Source organism: Pseudorasbora parva, chromosome 4, assembly GCF_024679245.1.
Source record: "Pseudorasbora parva isolate DD20220531a chromosome 4, ASM2467924v1, whole genome shotgun sequence".
Classification (NCBI taxonomy): Eukaryota; Metazoa; Chordata; class Actinopteri; order Cypriniformes; family Gobionidae; genus Pseudorasbora; species Pseudorasbora parva.
This window is the reverse complement of record NC_090175.1, coordinates 10,073,944-10,095,044: the sequence shown is the minus strand read 5'-3', so window position 1 is coordinate 10,095,044 and position 21,101 is coordinate 10,073,944. Positions and strand designations below refer to the sequence as shown.

The window sequence follows — 21,101 nt, the reverse complement described above, 5'->3', positions numbered from 1 at the left end:
GGGTAAGTAAGGTACAAAGATGTACCTTTTCACTTTTTTACCTTAGGGTACCGCCCCAGTGACAGCACTGTACCTTTTTTTCTGTAAGTGCAGCTTCCAGATGTTTTCATGTTAAAGCCCTCTTGCAGTCAATAATTGTATCCTTTAAAACTCATCTTTGATAACTAAAATGACACATTCAAACATCTTGTCCTGTGAAAATAATTCCGTCATGTCTTAAATAGCTTGAATGTACAGCCTTGCTTTATTTCCTGTAGTATATGTGGATTCAACAATATGCAAATTAGCCCCGTCCCCACTCACTCACACCAGCTCAGAGATCAATCAATCAACTTTATTTATAAAGAGCTTTCACAATGCCGATTGTTTCAAAGCAACTTCACAGTGTTAAACAGGACAATATTGCAACAAAATTTTATTTGGATAGTTTATAGAATTAAATAAGACCTAATTAATACAATTAATTTGTATATTTAGTTGAATAACTTGGATCATAATTTTAGTTTCCCCAACTGAGCAAATCAAGCCAAAGGCGACAGTGGCGAGGAACCAAAACTCCAGCAGGGCATGATGGAGAAAAATAAACCTTTGGGGAAACCAGACTCAGTCGGGGTGCCAGTTCTCCTCTGGCCTAATATTAAACAGTGTATTATTATTATTCTGCCAACCCTGCAAGTCATAAATCATATCAGATAGAAATATTCAAAATTTTAGGTATCACGCAAGAGACAGGTTCTTTTATGATGGCGCGTCGATTACACAAGAATATGAATACTTGAAAGATCGGAGTTATTGTGTGGAGACGAGTTTATTGAGGATGACGTGCTGTTGAGGCAAAATCCACTCGCTCAACTTTATTGTTATATTTAATGTTATAGTTTACTGGAAATATTGCTTTAATTCAGCCATATGTGTTTGAAACAGAAACTGATTCAGAAGAAAAAGAGGAAAAGTGAATTAAACAGGGTCGTCTACAAGATGGTAAAACGGCAAATAATTTACCTGTATAAACTGTGTAAAACATGCAGTTACTATAGTGATTGAGCATCTATAAATGAAGATAACTGCTCCTGCATCTCACGGGTTTAGTCACGTGAATAAAACCGAAATGGGTAAAATACGTTGGTTAGAGGTTCTGAGTTTCGGTTTCGATTATTTTGTGATTAATTATACAGCATTAATAGTGACCAACGCAATCTACCAGTTAGCGTCTGGTTTAAGACATGCTTTTTTTGGGTGGTAAATAATGGCGCAAACATAGTAAATCACCTTGAGTGATTCATTTAAATACTCTGCTCCCATTAATTTTGCATCTTAAAGGGAAACTCCTACAAATCCATAAGGTCAGAAGCAAAAATAACCCTGTTCACACCTTTTATTAGCACTAATTTCTCACTGCGTCTCTTTAATAAATCCTAACCGTGTTTTTTAACGCCGAAAGAGGGTAAGCGCTGGGGCAAGCTGTTGGTAAATCTGGCCATCTTGTATAATTTCTAGACTGATCAGAAGAAAATCTCATGTAAACGACACTGCGGCCTTACTAAGGTACCCATAGTTGACGTCCTGTAGACATTAGCATTGATTAAAGAAGATTATTGGGTTTCTCAGTAGTAAGCAGCCACAGGTTTGGCACGAGCAGATCAAGCCCCAGCTGTGGCTGTTCGCGTGCCAGAACACTTGGAGCGAGTTTGATATCTGAGGATACGATTGACCTCAAATTAACTTTGAAGCTCGACTGAGGAGAGAAAAAGACATCAAGTCAGTCTTTAGAGGTGCATTGGCAAATTACCCATCCATGAACATGACCTAGACAAATCTAATTGGCCCTGGGTCTCTTTATGACAACAGTAAATCAGAGAGCATTGTTATGAGAAGAGCTAGCGGAGTATGCTAATAGATCCGAATGGGACGCCGTTAGCAACACATTTTACTTCTGTAATGTGACATTTCTGAGTGAAACAGGATATTTAATGATTGAAAGAAACGCAGGGACTTTTTTATCCATCGGGGATTAATTGGAGAGCGACAAGTAGTGATTATAAAGCAAAAAATGGAGCCTGATGGTTTGAGGGGTTAATAAAGTAAGAGGCATTCATGATGTTAGGTGAAAAGGAAAGTCGTTTCAGAGGCAGTGCAAGTTATTATTACTTTGTGGTACAATCTTTTACAAGCTTGTATTTCTATCTCTAAGTCAGTGTCACATACGCTGTCATGCCCTTAACATATACCACCTAATGTATTATAATATATATATATATATATATATATATATATATATATATATATATATATATATATATATACTATATATATATATATATATATATAACTGTAATATTTAATTTAACTTAATATATCAATCCATATATATATATATATATATATATATATATATATATATATATATATATATATATATATATATATATATATATATATATGGTTTTAGATGTTTTGATTTTATCATTTATCAGTTAAACTTGTTTGTTTTTTTCGCTTTAAATTTTTCAATAACTGCTCAAGAAGAAAAAGTAAAAATATGGGTCAAACCAATTATCATTTTATTTATTTTGTTGGGGCTAATCAGCCAGATAAATTTCCATCTCTCAAAGTACTCGAACCCTTGACTGCTTATTAAATATTTTAAAAGATTTAAAATAAATATTTTGGCTAATTTAATTGTGCTTTCAACTACCAACAAGACCAAAGTACTCTCTGATTTATACACGGATCGTCCCAAATTTTTTAGCAAATGTGAGAGTCATCATCATATTCCATCTGCGCCTCCTCATAAGCTAATTTACAGCTCACTTTTGAACGTATTATCGCATAACGAAATAACACAGAATTACCAGGTACAGGAAACGTGCACATCTAGTTGATAATAGAGCACAATTACTGCGCTGGACTGTGATGAGGTCAATGACTGGCTTCCTGTTTTCTGCTCCAGTGACTCGGCTCTCTCATTCAGTTGTCATTGATTGGAGCTTGCCTCACAAAATGCCTTCGCAAATTGACTCACAACCACAAGCAGGGCGTACATAATGAACCTTTATGGAAATGAAAGACTGCACCAAACATAGAGCCTCAATTCATAAGCCTCAGTAGAAGCTGTGCTAAGATCCTCAAAGGGAGTTTCATCTCGAACTGTTTACCTGGTCGCAAGTTTATATTCGTTTCATTTGACCATGCAGTGGGCCAATCTCATGAAAACACGTCCAGGTCACATTTCAAGACCGTTAAAAAATAAATCATCCATCCATCCATCCATCCATCCATCCATCCATCCATCCATCCATCCATCCATCCATCCATCCATCCATCCATCCATCCATCCATCCATCCATCCATCAACATCTTAACTGTCTTAAATAATTGTCCTAAAAGGCTTAACTTACACAAAATATAGTTGCTTATTTTTTCTTTTGGCATTTTGGGCTGAAATAGAACCTGGACATTACGAGATTCACTCTTTTAGATTGTTTTGCATATAATTAAAAAAATCCATCCATCAAACCTTATTACTGTCGTGTAAAACAAAATGTAATTTTTCAAAAGAAAAAAAAATTAAACAAAGTATTAAGTAGTTAAAGTATTAAACAAAAATAATACTTCATTATTAATAAGATTTAAATGTATTTTAGCAATTTATTGATTTAATAATCTATTTATTTATTAGGATTTGTTTTTATTAAATCATATGTTTGTTTGTTTGCTTGTTTGTTGATTTAGTTATTTATTTGTTTATTAAAGCATGCAATTATTTATTAAACCATATATTTGTTCTTTAGTTAGTATTTGTTTGTTTGTTGAAGTCGTGCATTTGTTTATTTATTAAATCGTGTACAAACCCAATTCCAAAAAAGTTGGGACACTGTACAAATTGTGAATAAAAACAAAATGCAATGATGTGGAAGTTTTAAATTTCAATATTTTATTCAGAATACAACATAGAACATATCAAATGTTTAAACCGAGAAAATGTATAATTGTAATGGAAAAATAAGTTTATTTTAAAATTCATGGCATCAATACATCTCAAAAAGTCATGTTTACCACTGTGTGGCATCCCCTCTTCTTTTTATGACAGTCTGCAAACGTCTGGGGATAGAGGAGACAAGTTGCTCAAGTTTAAGAATAGAAATGTTGTCCCATTTTTTTCTAATACAGGCTTCTGTCTTAGGTCTTCTTTGTCGCAGCTTCCTCTTTATGATGCGCCAAATGTTTTCTATGGGTGAACGATCTGGACTACAGGCTGGCCAATTCATTACCCGGATCCTTCTTCTACACAGCCATGATGTTGTAATAGATGCAGTATGTGGTCTGGCATTGTCATGTTGGAAAATGCAAGGTCTTCCCTGAAAGAGACGATGTCTGGATGGGAGCATATGTTGTTCTAGAACTTGGATATACTTTTCAGCATTGATGGTGCCTTTCCAGATGTGTAAGCTGCCCATGCCACACACACTCATGCCATCAGAGATGCAGCTTCTGAACTGAGTGCCGATAACAACTTGGGTTGTCCTTGTCCTCTTTAGTCCAGATGACGTGGCATCCCAGTTTTCCAAAAAGATCTTCACATTTTGATTTGTCTGACCACAGAACAGTTTTCCACTTTGCCACAGTCCATTTTAAATGAGCCTTGGCCCAGAGAAAACGCCTGTGCTGCTGGATCATGTTTAGATAAGGCTTCTTTTTTGACCTATAGAGTTTTAGCCGGCACCAATGGTGGATTGTGTTTACCGACAAAAGTATTCCTGAGCCCATGTTGTGATTTCCATTACAGTATAATTCCTGTAAGTGATGCAGTGCCGTCTAAGGGCCCGAAGATCACGGGCATCCAGTCTGGTTTTCCGGCCTTGACCCTTACACACAGAGATTGCTCCAGGCTCTCTGAATCTTTGGATGATATTATCCACTGTAGATGATGATAACTTCAAACTCGTTGCAATTTTTCTCTGAGGAACTCCTTTCTAATATTGCTCCGCTATTTTTTGCCGCAGCATTGGGGGATTGCTGATCCTCTGCCCATCTTGACTTCTGAGAGACACTGCCACTCTGAGAGGCTCTTTTTATACCCAGTCATGTTGCCAATTGTACAATTAACTTTTCCGGCCTCTTATTGATACCTGTCCCAATTTTTTTGGAATGTGTAGCTCTCATGAAATTCAACATGAGCCAATATTTGGCATGACATTTTAAAATGTCTCACTCTCAAAATTTGATATGTTATCTTTATTCTATTGTGCATAAAATATAAGTTTACGAGATTTGTAAATTATTGCATTGCTTTTTTTTATTCTCAATTTGTACAGTGTCCCAACTTTTTTGGAATCGGGTTTTTATTTGTTTGTTTATTTATTATGTTTTATATTTTAAATTGTGTATTGTTTATTTGTTTATTAAACTGTGTATTGTTTATTTATTATACATTGTGTATTATTAATCATGTATTACTTTATTTATTTATTTATTTGTTAAATAATGGATTTTTTATTTAGTTATTTTTTGTTTATTTAGACATTTATTTATTAAATCATGTTTTTGATTTTATACTTTCTTTTTTTTTCTTATTTATATATATTTTTATTTTCCCCCAGTATTTTTTAAGATATTATAAATGTGGGTTTTGTGGTAATCTGTCATGAAAAATAATATCACAAATCAAAAAAATAAAATAAAAAATATACTAAATATTCTTGCAAAATATAATTTCTTATTGACTTTATGGTTAAATAACCTTTGCCCACAATAACACATTCTGGCATTTCATTTTATAATATATATTTTTTTAGATCATCTTTTTGATCCTGTTTTTTTAAATACATTTAAAGGTAGTGTGTCAAATACTGCCAAATATAAATACACACTAAAAAATGCTGGGTTAAAAACAACCCAAGTTGGGTTGAAAATAGACAAACCCAGAAATTCATTTGAACCCAATGAATGGAACCATGAATGGAGGGTTCATGGGTTTTAGCGAAATGTAATTATTTTCATGTAAATAATGTTCACAATTCATAACTAACCTAAATGTAACAATGCAACACATCATTTCATATTCCTTCTTTTGATTTTACGGTTAAGTATAATATAAATAGATGTTCTTGACAGGTGCCCTTTTTAAAAGATCTCCATCATTCTAGAGTGAAACACGGAGTCTGTAACACACGGTGTTCATAACATGACCTCGTTTGAGGCTGAGATTTTAACAGCCCTTGGAAATCAAGTGACGAATGACCTTTCCCAGCGCTCCGCAGCATCCATCAGAATAATACTGAGCGGACAGATAAAGCGCCGGCCAGCCTCAGTCCTCTCGACGGAGCGTGCAAATGCAGCATGATTTTTGAATGAATTCAATTAATTATATATGTTCCGCTGTAAAAATAGCAAGGGGTTGGTTGTTCATATTCATCAATTGCCTTTGCATAGCGTCTGTTTAGAAAAGACTGGAAATGCTCCAAAACAAGCATCTGCTCGTGGATCTGTTGAGAAGCTCAGTGTGTGGACTCGCTGATGGAGACGGCTGAGTCATGGGAAAAACAGAGGGAAGAAAGGGCTCGCTCGTTTACTAGGATCCAGAGCAGCTCTCGCTCATTTGCTCTCCAGAACTGTGCCAGCATTACTCATAGAGACGATCATAAAACTGGCGAGCTATTTTTAGCGGCGTCCAGTGTTTTATGTAGGTCAGAAAGTGGTGGATTTTTCCGCAGGTGGGGTGAGACGTATGGGGCATCTCATCAGGGCTGAACTTCAGATAAATAAAGGCAGAAGAACAACACGCAGCTTCACAACTGCTGCATTTTGACTAATCCTCCACAGAATGAGTCCACTAGTAATGAGCGATTCATGAATGAAGTCGCATTCGGTCAGTCTCCTGAAGGTTTGGAGTGAAGTTGCGAGGGGACAAAAGTGGAAACAACAGTCTCTTAAAAATGATTCTGACTCTTCAGACTCATTCCAGGAATTGAACAAAAGATTGTTTGACAGTGCTGCAAATTTAAGTGTATATATATACAGGTCCTTCTCAAAAAATTAGCATATTGTGATAAAGTTCATTATTTTCCATAATGTAATGATAAAAAATAAACTTTCACATTTTAGATTCATTGCACACCAGCTGAAATATTTCAGGTCTTTTATTGTTTTAATACTGATGATTTTGGCAGACAGCTCATGAAAACCCAAAATGAAAACCCAAAATCTAAAAAAATTAGCATATCATGAAAAGGTTCTCTAAACGAGCTATTAACCTAATCATCTGAATCAACTAATTAACTCTAAACACCTGCAAAAGATTCCTGAGGCTTTTAAAAACTCCCAGCCTGGTTCATTACTCAAAACCGCAATCATGGGTAAGACTGCCGACACGACTGCTGTCCAGAAGGCCATCATTGACACCCTCAAGCGAGAGGGGAAGACACAGAAAGACATTTCTGAACGAATAGGCTGTTCCCAGAGTGCTGTATCAAGGCACCTCAGGGGGAAGTCTGTGGGAAGGAAAAAGTGTGGCAAAAAACGCTGCACAACGAGAAGAGGTGAGCGGACCCTGAGGAAGATTGAGGAGAAGGACTGATTCCAGACCTTGGGGGACCTGCGGAAGCAGTGGACTGAGTCTGGAGGAGAAACATCCAGAGCCACCATGCTCAGGCGTGAGCAGGAAATGGGCTACAGGTGCCGCATTCCCCAGGTCAAGACACTTTTGGGCTACAGAGAAGCAGCACTAGACTGTTGCTCAGTGGTCCAAAGTACTTTTTTTGGATGAAAGCAAATTTTGCATGTCATTCGGAAATAAAGGTCAGAGTCTGGAGGAAGACTGGGGAGAAGGAAATGCCAAAATGCCTGAAGTCCAGTGTCAAGTGCCCACAGTCAGTGATGGTCTGGGGTGCCGTGTCAGCTGCTGGTGTTGGTCCACTGTGTTTTATCAAGGGCAGGGGTCAATGCAGCTCGCTATCAGGAGATTACAGGACAAGACCCAACACTCTGGATGAGCTTAAGGCTGCCATCGAAGCATCCTGGGCCTCCAGAACACCTCAGCAGAGCCACAGGCTGATCGCCTCCACGCCGCACTGAAGCAGTCATTTCTGCAAAAGGATTCCCTACCAAGTATTGAGTGCATAACTGAACATAATCATTTGAAGGTTGACTTTTTTATATTAAAAACACTTTTAGTGTAAGTATAATATATATATATAATTTTTTTAATCACTTTTTTTAACCTGACTTTAGCAGCTCACATGTTTTATTTTATATTTTATATTCAGTATTGTTTTATTAATTAAAGATTATTTAATGAAAATTATTACATTTGATTTACTTATTTCAGTTTTTTATTTTATTTTATTTTTATTATTGTTTGATTCCTTTTCATTATTTCATTATTCATTATTTTTCATTATTATTTTTTTATTTAGTTTTGTATTTTATTTATTTCGCTTTGTATTATTAACTTTAAATGTAATTTCGTATATTTAATTAGCTTTTTGGACCACATTAGCAGCCCATACGTATGAGTGTGTGTGTGTGTGTGTGTGTGTGTGTGTGTGTGTGTGTGTGTGTGTGTGTGTGTGTACGTTGTTTTATTTTACTTTATTATTTTATTCATTTGTATTTTTGTTTAGTATTTTTTGTTGTTTAATTTAGATGTGCATGTAATTTATTTATTTAAAATTTAGTTATGTATTTAATTTTTTCTTTTTTAATTTTGTATTTTATTTATTTCATTGTATTATTTTATTTAGTTGTGTAATTACTTTTAATGAATGTCAGTATTGTTCTATGTACTATAATATAGCCTATATTAGTTATATTACATTTTTTATTTAATTTAATTTTAATCAGTTCATACACGTTGTTCATACATTTTATTTTATATTTAATTGTATTATTTGATTTATTTTTATATTTAATTTAATTTATTTTTTAGCTTTGTATTTCCTTCATTTGTTTAAATTCTATTCTATTCTATATTCTATTCCATTCCATTCTTTGATGGCAATCAGGCAAAAATAAACGGTGGAAATCCCTAAGCAAAGACAGCTGCTTGCAAATGCCACTTTATTTCAGAACCTGAATAGGAATGCTAGCGGAGCTGGTTTACACAGACCAAGTGTGCCGGCTGGTGAAGAAGTAAAGGTTGGCTTCATGCGCTCCACTCAAGTATTTCTTTTCAATGTTACTCTTCATTTAGCTTTTCACCACTATTGAATATCATGTACAGATTCAACCTTCTTCAGTCCTTTGGTGAGAGGCAACACTCAGATCCTCTCTGTGTGGAAAGCACTGTGTACTTGAGATGCCCTCTAGCTCAAAATAAAGACATCGATGTATTTTTTGCGAGAGAAATATTAATTCTACCTCTCTTAATTGACTGTGCTGTTAGTCGCAGTGGGAAATAGTGTCTCAGTCAGCTGTGAGTTTAAAGGCATCATAAATCATCAAGCCGTGTGATGCTGTGTGTGAAAAGATTTATGATCCTCCTCACCACTGCTGCTTTCCTTTGCCCTTTTTTACGCTATACACACTTTGGTACACTAAAAAATGCTGGGTTGTTCTAACCCAATGTTGGGTCAAATATGGACCAACCCAGCGATTGGGTTGTTTTAATCCTGTGGTTGGGTTAAATATTTGCTTAAGACAACTCAATCGCTTGGTTAAAACAACCCAACTGCTGGGTTAGTCCATATTTGACCCAACATTGGGTTGTTTTTTTACACAGAATTTTTTAGAGTGTACATCCGTTTATATAACTAACTTAAAAGTTGCCTAAAAGTTGAAAACACATTAAAAAATGCGACGACTTGGGCTCTTTCTGAGAATATGATCATATTGATTTTATACAGTCCAAAGATTAAGAAACTTAATGTTCAGTAACTTGCACATTTTAGGTAGGCTACAATATTTCCAGATACTTTACTGTATTTAGAACAAAAATAGTTTCAAACCAAAGCCCAACAGAGAACCACTGCAACATTAGGTATGGCATTCGCTGGCCTTTAATTTCTGAATGAATCAGTGTGTTGAGCAAATCAGTTGAATGAGTGATTCAGTGACTCACTCATAAAAACACTTGCTGTGTTTCACTTTGCCAACTTGTACTACGCCCTAAAAGTTTAGACTCTTTTTGTGAAAAAGCACACTGAGTGTGTAAGCAGAAGAGTAGGCAAGCTTTGGGACATATCACGTCATGCAGTTGCATCTTTCCACGCATCCATCACCGTAAACTGGCCTGTCAATCATCTTGTCACGGTTAAAGTCCTTCACATTTCATTTTATCAGACAGAAATGCAGTAGCACGTTGATCTGCTAGTTGTGGGTCTTTCTTTCAGAAAACTCTCCTCATATTTTAGCCAAAATAAGGAATTTAAAAGCTGATGGCCGAACATTTGTGACTTTTAAACCTTTTTGTCATCCTAAAAACAACATGCAGAGCGCTGCATAATGAAGTGCAGCAGAGCAGTGCAATAATTTCAAATATTTGGGAGGACAATTTGGCCATTTCTAATTATTGGAGGGGACTTGTCCCCCTCAATGGTGGTTATGTTCTTACCTCAAACCTATTTATCTAAACTGTTCTACTTAAAAGATTAGGTCACCCAAAAATGATAATTCTCTCATTAATTCCTCACCTGTCAGACCTCCGTTCATCTTCAGACACAGATGAAGATATTAGTGTTGAAATCCGATGGCTCAGAAAGGCCTTCATTGACACCAATGTCATTTCCTCTCTCAAGACCCATAAAGGCACTAAAGCCTAACGATAATAGTTTTTGTGTGCAAAAAACTAAACAAAATAACGACTTATAGTGATGGGCCAATTTCAAAACACATCTTCCTGAAGCTTCAGAGCTAAATGAATCAGCGTATTGATTCATGATTCGGATCGCGTGTCAAATTAAAAACTATTCTCGTGGCTTCATTAAGTGATTGTAGAGCCGCTGTAGTGAGATGGGCTTTGTAACGACGTCTTTAGTGCCTTTATGGGTCTTGAGAGAGGAAATGACATTGGTGTCAATGAAGGCCTTTCTGAGCCATCGGATTTTTCAACAAAAGTTTTCATTCCTGTTTGTAGTTCTGAACTGAATCCTCCTCCAAAGCACAATGGGTTGTGGGCAATATTTGCCGTTAGAGTGTGGCCCTGTCCCAATGGCACACTAAACACACGCAGTCTTTCTGTGAGTCTGCACTTTTTGTGACGTAACGCCGCTGTGTTTGATAGTGAATTGGTTGAATCAATCAATTATGAAGATGACAATTTGTGTGTGTGTGCATATATATATATATATATATATATATATATGGGGCTTAACATTAAACATGCTCATGTGCTTGTCCCCTTCGTTCATTCACTTGTCCGAGTAAAAAATTAGCTTGTCTGGAAAAAAGTTAGATTTTTATTTAATTTGGTTGTGTGTGTGTTGTATAAATATATGGTGTGTGTGTGTGTGTGTGTGTGTGTGTGTGTGTATATATTATATATATATATATATATATATATATATATATATATATATATATATATATATATATATATATACATATATATATAAACTGTAATATTTAATTTAACTTAATATTATTGTAATTTAAAAATGTAATAATATTTAATTTACTGTTAATTTACATTTAATTCTAAATTAAATATAAATCCAATGTAATATTAAAATATCAGTTAATAATAATCTTAAAATAGTAAAATTATTAATATAACTGGTGTGAAAGAATGATTTAAAATATAGAATAAAAAAACTACAAAAATATCAGTCTATAACCTTAAAATAAGAATATAAAATAAAATATAAAAATGGCAATATGAAATATTTCAGTTGATTACCTTAAAATAATAATATTAATATAAATGGTGATACATAAAAAAATTATAAATATAAAAAACAGTCAACAACATTAAAATATTTATATAATCACAATATAAAATAAAATATAATTAAAAATAACTTAAAAAAATGGTTGTTTATTAACCATTTTCATACAAACAGTTGTTAGTAGGTCATGATGAGTGAATAAGATTGTCCTTGGCTTTAGAAATGACACAATGTTGCCACTATATGTGAACAAAGCGATCAAAAAATGTAATTGCATTTCAGTGATGTTGTGTAAAAAATAACATATCAAAAAGCCTATTCATCACTAGCTCATTTGCATAAGGTGTAAGTGGGCACGCCCACCTCACCAACAGGCGTGTTTCAGCAGCTCCCCTTGAGAAAACACGCCTCGCATGTTTCTCTTCACAGTTTGTCAACGCTGTGGAAAATGTGTTTTCACAAGTTACTTGTTCTGTCAGCTCAGCATGTTCACAATAGACTCACGCTCCACGACGTCTCTATCATTTAATGTTTTCATTGTTGAAACATCCAAAAAGTCCCAGCTAAAAACACGTCAACATTTCTCCCAGACCCTCTGAGACCACAAGAACCCTTATTTATCTGAGCTGCTCGCCTCTTGAAGATGCAAATAACAAGCTCACCTTCACAGCTGAAGGTCCTGCCCTGCGGTCGTGAATGTGAAAGTATCTCTGGCCAGTCAAAATGTCAAGCTTCCTGCAGAGCAATGCAAGAGACTATAAATACCCTGTTTTGTGGGGCTGGACGGAAACAGCTTAAAGGTAAGCTCTCAGTCTTAAAAATAAGGCTCGAGACGCTCGGGTCGGGGACATTTCTGTTAGAAACTCTAAAAGCCTTTCGTGTCTGTGAAGAATGCCTCAAACCAACGTATTAATATTTTACACCTCACCCACACATACATAATGAAGCATTCAAAACACTGTGTGATGGAAAGTACAAGACTCCTACAAAAGACATGTTTGTCGCTCATTATGTAGTTTATGTAACAATAGTGTAGCGATGTTGTTAAAGCATGAGAAATTAATATGGGATCTGCTTCAGACCGGGTAAGAAACTTTCAGAATCTTTACGCAATCGTATTGCTTATTTATATGAACAACAAAAAAATGCTTCGCTAACACTCTCATTAAGTTGTGGAAAGATTAACATTCAAAACGTCCAGTTCAAACTAAAATTGTTTTGGGAATGTTGAGGGAACGTTAAGGGAACATTCCCTTCACTCTTTCTAAAAACGTTACTTTCGAGTGGAAACATTTAAAAAACATTAGACGAACAGCCAACTAAAATGTTTCGCTCCATGAGCGACATGTAATAATGTTTTTGTGCTAACGTTTCGAGAACGTAACTTAAAGGTCCACTGAAATCAAAATGTAAGTTTTTTAGCTTTTAGTATGATTGTGTTAGCCTTAAAGTTATGAATAAGCTGGTATGTTCCAAAAATTTGCGTTTAGGAGATATAAGCATTCAAAATGTCTCCCACTTCCTTTAAAACGAATCTCAGATTTTGGTGACATCATCGCAGACTTCACTTTCTCGTCAAATCTTCTGTCCAATCAAAATGCGCTCTAGAATCTAAAGCCCGCCCCCTTACACCGCTGAAGCTGCGGCTGAAATCGGTCAGTTAACACACATTTACTCATTTCTACATGGTGAAAGGCACATAGCACACTAAATATGTGACAGGAAACGATTCAGTGTAAATATGCTTTCATTTGAGACGAATAAAGTCTGTTCTCACGTTAGTTTCACGCACCGCAGCCGCGCACACACACACCAACGGCTCTGGTCTAAATTTAGACTAGACACGAGAGCGCAGCGCGGGTCATACGCGCGAGTCCACACTGACAACAAACACATCGACCCATTTGAATTCTGCACAGAATGCTGCATATGAAAGCGATATGGAGGAGATTATGATGAGAAACAGTGTTAGAGGAAACTGCTAGCTTTACCAAACAGAGAAAGGTCCGCTCTTGCGCTCTAGTCAAACTGTATATTAACGAAACGCTATTGGCTGTTTCAAAAAAGGGGAGGAGCTGCTAACAGCTGGAGCCGTTTCAGGGGAAATTACGTCAACACATTGAATAATGCGGCGCTTTTTTAAGGCACTTCAGTGGACCTTTAAATAATAAATATAAATAATAAATAATATTAATAAAACTCTTGAACTTGAACTTAAAGGTGAACTATGTAGTATTTTTGCAGTAAAATATCCAAAAACCACTAGGCTGGTGTTATATATTTTGTTCAGTTAAGTACCTACAATATCCCAAATGTGCCGGGACGTCTGAGCATAGCGTCTGATGGAGTCGCCTGTCCATCGCGTCATATCTGTGTTACCCTCGGTTTCGGCTTTTATTTGGCAGGAGCGCTTTACACTTATCAGTGTGACCAAGTGAACGCACGGAGTAACGTCATAACATAATTTTCAACACACTTAAATGTATCTGCATACCACCCCACCATATACAATGGTATAAATGCAATATCCCAGTGTGATAAAATTAATTTAATATGCTGGAAATATCCCAAACTGTCTGCAGGGTGCTAGAGCACACAGGGCCTAAGTTACACACTTTCAAAAATGAATTTATAACCAAAGAAAATCAAAAAGCGTCTCTTTTTGGGGGTTATTAAAGCTCAGAACTCACCCCCAACTCAAATTCACCCTCCTCACAGTTGTCATGAAGGGCAAAATTAGCCATATAGACCAAACCACAATTTGTACCAGGCTGTAAACCATAGACTGTAAAAAAATATGGACGTAGTGTCCGTGACGTCACCCATAGGATTCCGATAAGCCGCTCTGAAGCGCAAAGTAGGGGCGAGCTGGGCGTCGCCATCTTGTGAGCGAGTCATCGTGTGTCACTGCCAGATAACAGAAAATGGGCAAAAAGGCGGGATGTGCGCGGAGCTGAGGTGACGCAATGACTATAGACGGCAGATAAATGGCTATCCACTTGTAACCACGCCCTTAATTATGCAGAACTTTAAGGCTTTAAAGGGGGGGTGAAATGCTGTTTCATGCATACTGAGCTTTTTACACCTTTAAAGACTTGGATTCCCATCCTAAACATAGACAAAGTTTCAAAAACTAATGTTGGACGTTTGATGGAGTATTTCTGTGTTAAAAATACTCCTTCCGGTTTCTCACAAGTTTCGGCGAGTTTTTTTCGAGTATGGCTCTAATTGACGTTAAATAGAGCGGAAGGTCCTTGTATGGGCCGTACGGGCTCTTCTCCCGGAAGGGTGCGCGCGCGCGCGTAACTAGAGGGAGAGAGAGGAAATGCACGCTGTAAACAGTCTCTCAGGTGCAGATCCAGTCCTCCGTGAACACTTATGTCGCGCCCCGGGAAGGCAGCGCTGCATTTGAACCGATTTGAACGCAGAAATGACGGGAAGCTTCAAGGCATCGCTTCAGTCGCGTCGCAAAGTGGATTTCCACGGTCACTGCTGTCACAGGACTTCACCAAATCATACCAAAGAAGTGTGTTTTTGACAGAGCGGTCCTGCTTTGGAAGATGCCGGTGAGTAAATCAACTTCAAATGTCTCTGCTATTGGCTACCGTCGCGTGAGTAAACATCAGTAAACGATACGATCGCGTGCTTCGTCATTCAAATGCACTAACGGTTACTCCATTGTTGTTCTGTATAACGTTACACTAGTCTGACGTGCTAAACGGTTCTGCTACTTCTAAGGTCTAGTCGCATACAATAGTCCATAAACCGAATCATGTCCTCATACACTGCGAGTAAAGACACAGAAATGTGGAGAGGCCATTAAATACAGTAACTTACATACCACAGAGACGGACGTCCTGATGTTGCCGTTTCTCCTGTTCAGTTTATTTCTCCCTCAGATTTGATTGTGGATCATTATCTGTATTAGCTGAGATAGATGGGTTTCTCCACGCTTGAGGACGTCACCGATTTGCGCGCTTGTGATTCTTTAGCTCCGCCCACACGATACGCCTCCAGGCGCTCGGTTTTTTCCGGAAAGACTCGGTACAGCCCATATTTCTTTTATAAATATGATAAAACTAAAGACTTTTCGGAGATATGAAGGATGCAATACTACTCTATAGGTACTCAAGATTGACATGAGATTGACTGAAACTGAGTGTTTCACCCCCCCTTTAAATAACGTAAACGAATGAGTTATAAAAAAAATTCACCCCCCTCACAGTCGTCATGAAGATCAAAATTAGCCGTATAGGCAAAAAACACAATTTGTACCAGGCTGTAAACATGTTTTGTTCTGCTGTAAAGTTGAGAATTTTAACATTGGGCTCAATGAGATTCTGCTCCTTCTGGAGTCTGTCCCTAGTGGCCAGTCGAGGAATCGCAGCTTAAATCACTTCCATATTGAATAAAAACCTGTTTTTAGAGCGCCACATCCGTGTAAAACTAAAAAAAGGATGACCCCCCCAGAACTAAAGCAATGGAGACTGAGGGACCGTCCAGAACAGAGCGGTGCAGTCATGTGATGAACCAGCAACTGAGGAGAGGTTATGACGGAAACTTTAAGTGATAACCGCAGTGGCGTCATCAAACTCTCAGGCAGCCAAGAAATAAGGTGTTAGAGTGTAAAGTTAGAAGATGGTGCGCACAAAAAGACTAACAGTAAAAGAAAATCTTACCGCGGTGCTAAAAGTAGCAGCTTCGACGAAACTGACAGGCAAGTGTGTCAGTTCATAGCCAGGGAAAAAAAGAGGAGCTGCCCATAACCAGAGCCGTCAACAAGCTGGAGTCACTGGATATCAGCAAAGAGCTGAACATACCCAGCAGCGAGGCAACACATTTCTTATTTCAGCTACTTACTGACACACAGGCCTGTCAATTTCTTCAAAGCGGCCGTTTTGATGCGGCGTAATGGAGTGGCATTACACCGCAGAAAGAGTCTCGCCCGGTGCTAGCGCTACGACTTCAGGGAGAAACTGCTGTCTTTTCAGCGCTATGCGATCGGCGGAAGGTAAAAATTCAGATGCGGCTCAAACACCTGTCTTGTGACATGCCAACATCTGTACAGAAAAAAGGTGAGAATTCAGTCATTGTGAAATCTACTGGAAATAAGAACAGTGGGCTATTTTTATGGTATGCCATTTAAACACGAGTACATTTGACCAATACTTGCCATACTTTCAATACAAAAATGAAAATAAAAGCATTTACTTCATAAAAGACTAGATTTGTTGTCTGGCTATCACCAGACCAAGCTCAATTTAAGATTGAACATTGGTCTGGAGATCTGCTCTGTATTTTCTACTGCACAAGAGGGGTGATTAACTGGCATAGTTCAAATAACTCTGTACACAATTGGGTAGTCCTTCAACCAATCAGACCACAAGAGGCGTGATCAACAGACATTATTCAAATAACTCTGTACACAATTGGACAGTCCTTCAACCAATCAGACCACAAGAGGCGTGATCAACAGGCAACGACCCATCTCTATTTGTCATCGTGTTAAACCCACCAATTGAGTGCCGAAGTCATGACGTCCCTTTGTAGGCCAATTTGGAAGTTAGCGGCGCATGGGTTCCCTCGATCAAAAGCCTATGCATTTTCCCCATAGACTTTTGGACAATCGCAAAAAATAAGATCTGTGTTCAACAAAGAGTTATGGCCCTTACACGTTTTGTCTATCAAGATAATCTTTACAAGTGAATCTAAAATGTGTACCGTTTGAAGCCTAAATAAAGCCGTCAGATATAAAATGCTAACGGTAGGCTATAAACGGACTACAGCACAGTCGCGGATCTACGTCATCATCAAGCTTCCTCAAACTTTATTAAAAAAACACGTTCGCTCATTATGATCTGCGCTGTGTATGAACACTTATCCAATTTTTCATGAGAAATATTGCCCATTCGTTTTGTCCAAAAATGTTAGAAACTAATTGAGTTTATGCGTGCCTCTCTGAGATGTATTATTTTGTTAGTTTATATAAACCTTAATATTATTGTCTTTGTGATTAAGATTAGGCTATTATGCCTCATCATCGTGCCCCAAATAGACTTTAAAGATTATCTTTCACTGTATTATGTTTGATTGTATGTTTGTCTACCATTTGCTGAAAAAAACGTGTTTTTACCACCTCAGAAGCACTAACGACGTAAGCTATAGCCGTATCAAATTACAATCGTATGTCATTTTCCTTAGACGATTGATCATATATCAAGGAGAGAACCACTATAAATCTGGACATGTAGAACAGCGCAGCTTTCATTCGACGACTTGTTGTTCCATCTCGGTACAAATCAAAACACTACAGTCTCTCCACAGAAATGAAGAACTGGTAATCGGTTACCTTAATATCACAGATTTCTGTGTACAACAATATTTGGAAACACTACTATTTGAAAGGACTAAATATATAACTTTATGTATATTAACTGAAAGGTAAACTTCTAAGAACGTGGGGCTGAAACGCAGGCTAGTTTTTTAATTTTATTAAACATTTACTTAAAGAATTCAAAAGTGAATGAAACGCGGGCTGGTGAGATCTCCTGCTTGTCACGATGACGTCTAAAGTCCCGGCCAAAGGATGTAGTCCCTTTTAGCAACTTGTTAGCAACCACCGTTTTTAAGACACAATAAAGTTTAAAAAAATCACAAGCCGGTTAGAACTAGTGTGTTTTATGTCATAGATCATCATCAAAACGTGAAAATATTTAGAGGCTTTGTTAACCACAGACCTTATTTCTGGCGATTTAGCAAAAACCCATTCAAAAAACCCATAGACTTTAGAGCGAGGGAACCGGAAGTGCTAAAATACTAACTCACTTCCGCGTTTTGGCCTACAAAGTGACGTCATAACTTCGGCACTCAATAGCGTGCCAGGTAGATAAGCCAGTCTGTGATTGGTTCCCGCAAAAGTGTAACAGAAGCAGTAGGAATTAATGAATGGTTTCCAGAGTTGCCGGGCGAAATCAAACCGCCGGCAGATCAGGCTGAGTTTACCCCGTCTACTAGATCTGGTCATCATGAAGCCCTTTTCCAAAAGGTAAATCTTGAGAAAAAATATCTTAAATTCCGAACAACACGGTAGTACAATATATTTATTTATTTAAATTATGGGGTGAAATGTCACTCCAAAAGATTCAAGTTTTATGTGATTCGTCATTTTGCTAGTACATGTCAGCTATTTAGCGTGTGCTGAGCCTGTCATGGGCTCAGTCAAACAGAAAACACTGAGTGTCATCTGTGTGCATCATCGTGAGGATATGGTGCGCTGTGGGCCGGGAAGGATTTGAGATGTTGATGCGACTCAGCGATATTGACAGTCTGGGCTGTTAGCATTCCGCCCGCTCGCTCCTGAAAGTCACCAGGATTAGATTCATCAGAGCTGATGCAATCCCAGAACTGCAACAGGGATGTCCTCCGACAACTGCCACTAATCCGCAGGCCACTCTCATTAGACACACACACTACTAAAACAAAACACCAGTTACGGATCAGGACGTGACTGAAACAAGAATGCATGGGCGTTTGCACTGCAGGAACGACAACTGCTGGAAATGTTGCATCCTGATGAAAATGTGCTCTAGTTCTTCAGAAAAGCATCTCAAGTATACACTGATATACTGCAGCTGGATGATATGGGAAATAATACTAGAAATATATTTGCAACAATTGAATTGCATTGTAAAATATTACAATACATTACTTAAAAGTTAAATAATTTTTTTTTTTTATAAATTTTTTTTAAAAATAAATTTGCAATAAAATATGCACTATTATGATTTTAATGTGCTTTATATTTGTCCATTAAATTGCATCCAATGGATACATATTAAAAAAATGATTTCATCCACACACAATTTAAAAAATCATGTTATTTGTGTATTTGAAATATATTTAGTACATATAATAATACAATATAAATATATATTAAATAATAAATAAAGTTTTTTTGTTCTGTATCGTAATGATATAAAACTTGGTAAAGGTTTTGGCACTTGCTATATAAACACACACACACACACACACACACACACACACACACACACACACACACACACGTTTGCTGTAGTAATCTTTAATCAAGATCTGCAGTTACTTCCGTTCTGAAAACGGTGTTCCTTCTCAGACGATGTCAGTTTGACAGTTTGCGTTTAAATTGCGTAACCACTCCCCTTCACCCGTTCGTCTGCTATGAGTGAGAGTCTGCTTCTAGTGGAAACGTTTAGTACTGTGTTCAAAAAAAGTCTTACTGAAAGCTAATTTTTTGAGATATCAACCTCAAATTTTATTTGGAACTCAGCTTTATACTGTATAAAAATGAACACTTAAAAAAATAAAAAATTTTACATTTTTTTCACTTCAGCAAAAATTTACCATATGTCGTCTTTAAAACAAGACCAAACTTAAAGGTGCTGTGTGTACCTTTTTGACAAACTCAGTTTTCAGAAAAGAAATGCGACAGATATTTATTCTGCTTTGAATTGTGTGTTCCCTGTCAGAATGTCACTTTTTGTTTTGGTCTGTGTGAACCCGCAGGCGGCCAGTTTACCCCATAGTATTTCAATACCCCAGGTTTTCCAGTCTGAGGAGGGGGCAGGGCAAACAACGATTTGAATTTGGACTACCTATTTCAACCACTGCTGTCAAACTGCACCTTTAAAGGGGTACTTCAGCGCTGGGAAGATGAATCTGTATTTAAACTGGGTCATCAGTGTAGTAGAAATGTGAAATTATTTTTGAATTTGGTGCCTTCTAGACTGAGAAAAGACAGAAAATGTATTTTTGTCTCATGGGGATGAAAGACAACAATTCCCAGAATGCTTCGCTGCCCTGTGAGGCCATTCCCAAAGCCACCTATTGGATTACTGTGACTGAGTTAGAGAAGACACTACAATTAAAAACTGAACGTGTGTGTTCAATATAATGAGTGAGTCACCGCGCGAGTGTCACAGCACTAACTGCAGGAGTCAGGTAAATGAGCTCTCATGATGAGAGCTGAGGTAATCGCGACTACACTCGCGGCATACATTCACAACGCGAGTTCAGTCTGACGCGTTTCAGTTCATGCCTTTGCAAGCTTAACTTTCATAGAAATTAATTTGAGAAGTTAAAAGACTTACATTGCTCACCATAGCTCCGTTTAAAAGAGTGCCTGAGGCTGTGAGCTGAGCTCTGAGTGTGATCTCCATCCCCCATGCGCAGATTCAAAACATGCGGAAATGGCTCCCTCTGCTGGCTGGAGTCTTTAGCCTTTGGCCAAACATTCCTCCTATG

The 21,101-nt window shown here is 37.3% G+C and overlaps 1 protein-coding gene across 4 annotated transcripts in view; it reads right to left on the bottom strand.

Moving 5' to 3' along the window:
• inpp4b (inositol polyphosphate-4-phosphatase type II B) overlaps positions 1 to 21,101 on the bottom strand; it is a 246,261-nt gene that overhangs the window by 131,433 nt on the left and 93,727 nt on the right. The gene's annotated exons all lie outside the window — the stretch shown is intronic.